This window comes from Erpetoichthys calabaricus, chromosome 11, assembly GCF_900747795.2.
Source record: "Erpetoichthys calabaricus chromosome 11, fErpCal1.3, whole genome shotgun sequence".
Classification (NCBI taxonomy): Eukaryota; Metazoa; Chordata; class Cladistia; order Polypteriformes; family Polypteridae; genus Erpetoichthys; species Erpetoichthys calabaricus.
Window position 1 is genome coordinate 124,249,564 of NC_041404.2, and position 3,600 is coordinate 124,253,163.

Sequence of the window (3,600 nt, forward strand, 5' to 3'; positions counted from 1 at the left end):
TTTTAGGGATATATTTCTGACCTTCAGTTTCAGCTTTTTGTTTCTGGCTTTGTTTAATGATATTTTTCAGTCTAATATTCTTAAGAATTTGACCTCTGCCAGTTCTTTGACTATGATTTTAGCCTTTGTGTCTTCTTTGTGTCCTCGCAGTTCTCCTCTGGACACCTTTCTGTGCGCAAAGGTGTCCATGAACACCAAGTTGTGGCATGTAGACTGGTGTGCCTAAAAAAATCCTGTTTCTTTTGACCCTCTTAATTATTACTTCTCAAAGGAAATTGTGCTTGATCTTCTTACCAACCCAAGTAAAAGAGTAATTTGTGTAAATTGAGCAATGAATGCCAAGACTGTCATCTTTAAAGTCATCATGAATAGTCTCTAGAAAGTCTTCAATTATGGGCTCATGGATACTGTCACAACAAAGCGAGACACCTGTTCTTCTAAACTTACATAATCAAAGTTTGGCTAGACTCAATTCTGGTAGAATTGGGTACAAGGCAGGAACAAACATTGATGGGGAGCAATAACCTTAAATAGCATTAACATTTTATCATTTAACTAGGAATACTAGCAGGGAATCAATCACGATATTCAAGATGTGGACATTATGATAGACAAAAAAGCTTCAGATTAGAGACCTCTGTAATTGCTGATACTCTGACATGATAGTCATGTGACAGATGAGCAAAAAAGCCAGAGTGCCCCTAGTGCTTCACTGGTACAGAGGTTTCTGTCTGAAGATGCTGTACCTGTACCTCCACCTTCCAGATTCAAGGCTAATGCCTGGTATTCATTGTCACCAGCCCTTTGATAACACAACTGAAAAGCACATTATTTTGTAGCCACTCATGGGCTTTGTTCTTTTGGCCAACTCTAGTTTCAAAATGCTTAAATAGCTCTCTTATCACTGCCACAGCAACAGAGAAAGAACTGTGTAATAACTGCCAGTGATTCTATCAAATACAGTATGTGTCAGAAAAAAAATGTGAGGAATCGGACAAAAGTTACAGTAGAAGATAGAGAGGGCTTTGGGGGGTTGCCAGGTGCCAATGCACCAAACAGGTAGAAGCCCAGTACTCATCTGGATATTTTTTTCAGACATTCGTTTTGTAGCTCATGCTAATTAAAGCCAACATGAAAGGGTCTCTGTTGATATCTTATAATCTACTGGGGGTTTGGGCTGAAGAGACTAATTTGTTAAGCTGCTCTCTGCAGAAAAGCTGTGCATCAGGGAGTGCTAGCAGCTCTCCGCATTAAAATTTGCTCGGTGAACTGTAAAATATGAAGTGGCTTTCTGGTTTAGGGCTTGAGGGGAGAAAATAAAAAAAAAAAGAGAATCATCTTGTAAAGCTAATATTTAAATGTTGGTAATGTGGCAGACGATGAAGCCCTGCCTAAATTTAGACAAGGTGTAATTTGTAAACACATACAAATTTGCACAATAGGTCCAGAGAAAAAGAGCAGCTGAAAACAAGATTTACAATTCCAGCCATACCAGATAAAGGCTTACACATTATGCTTGGTCAGCAGTAAAACTGCTTATGTGGACTTAGGTTACATATACTGTAACAGCTGCAGGAAGGACAACTGAGCGGCGGGCACAGAGATACGAAGAATGTTGCTTTTTGTGGTCTAAGATCCTAAGATCCACACTTTACTTCAATCCAGTCAGTGACACAGGCCCTAAAGAAAAATAACTTTAGATTTTGATTTGATATACAGTAATCCCTCCTCTATCGCGGGGGTTGCGTTCCAGAGCCACCCGCGAAATAAGAAAATCCGCGAAGTAGAAACCATGTTTATATGGTTATTTTTATATATTTTAAGTACTTATAAACTCTCCCACATGGTTTATAAATATTCCCCGTACAGTTATACAGCATAAACCCTTTATATTCTCTTAGTTATTAGGTAAGATTCGTTGAAATTATGTATGTAAACAGTTTATATACTACTCACATACGTATTGTATATCATCGAGGAGTTTTATTTAATACGTAATACAGTTTTAAACATATTGTAATTGAGTAGGTAATATAAAAATACGTGAAAAATCTATAACATGTAAATGCTGTACATAAAACCAAAATGTTATTTTAAAGATACCGTAGAGCGTCTCCGATATCACATTTGTTACAGCCATTACGATAGACAGGCCATCGGCAATAAATACCTACAATGCACGTCCACTTACACTTCGTTTCGCCTCCTGGTTAAAGGACACTGCGGCCGTCGATCGTATATTCTTTTCCTCCTTCTTAATATAACGAACCGTGGACTCGTTGATGCCGTAGTGGTGTCCTACAGCGGCGTAGCTTTTCCCTTCCTTCAACATGTCCAACAATTTTACCTTTTCAGCAATTGTTAGCATCTTCCGTTGGCACTTCGGCACGGCCCCAGAAGCAGTAGCAGGAGAAGATCGCTTTGTAGACATAACGAAGAGCTTGACTACAGTATGCACAATGCTGAATGAGTGAGATGAGATGAGATGCCGGCTTTAAGCGAAATCGAATTCTGCGCTCCCTGCTGCTGAGCCTGTCAGCACCCAGGAGCTTAACCGCGTGCTCTGATTGGGTAGCTTCTCAGTCATCCGCCAATAGTGTCCCTTGTTTGAATTCAAATATGTCCCTTGTTTGAATTCAAATGGGCAAATCAACTGAGGAAGCACACGTACTGTAGACCGCAGACATCCGCGAAGCAGTGAAAAATCCATGATATATATTCACATATGCTTACATTTAAAATCCGCGATGGAGTGAAGCTGCGAAAGACGAAGCGCGATATAGCGAGGGATCACTGTACTATATTAATCCCCTAGGGGAAATTGTCTTTTTGCATGAACTTTGTCTGTTTCTGGTTTAGGAGAAAGCTAAAATCAAAATTATACCTATGAGGCAAGTGCCTAAAGCAGTAGGAAAAGAGACAAGTACTTACATGTTACACAAACCTTAATGTGATCATCAGATTGAAACCATAATGGAGTCTTTCACCTTTTCGCAGACAAGTGCAATGGACCTAAAAATAGATGTGCTTTATCTGCATTTTGATAAGAAGTTTAAAAGTGGTTCTTTTGCGTTTCTGCTACCAGGTAAACAGCTTATATCTTGTAAAATAAAGTCTATCAAAATACATTCCCATTTAGCATTTCAAAAATCACAAATTGTAAACGGGCGGCATGGTGGCACAGTGGTAGTGCTGCTGCCTCGCAGTAAGGAGACCCGGGTTTGCTTCCCGGGTCCTCCCTGGGTGGAGTTTGCATGTTCTCCCCGTGTCTGCGTGGGTTTCCTCCAGGTGCTCCAGTTTCCTCCCACAGTCCAAAGACATGCAGGTTAGATCGATTGGCGATTCTAAATTGGTCCTAGTGTGTGCTTGGTGTGTGGGTGTTTGTGTGTGTCCCCTGCGGTGGGGTTGGCGCCCTGCCCGGGATTGGTTCCCTGCCTTGCGCCCTGTGTTGGCTGGGATTGGCTCCAGCAGACCCCCGCGACCCTGTGTTTGGATTCAGCGGGTTGGTAAATGGATGGATGGATGGACAAATTGTAAACTTTATCCCTGAAAAATTGAAATATGCAAATATCCTAACATATTAAAAAAGCACTTAATATC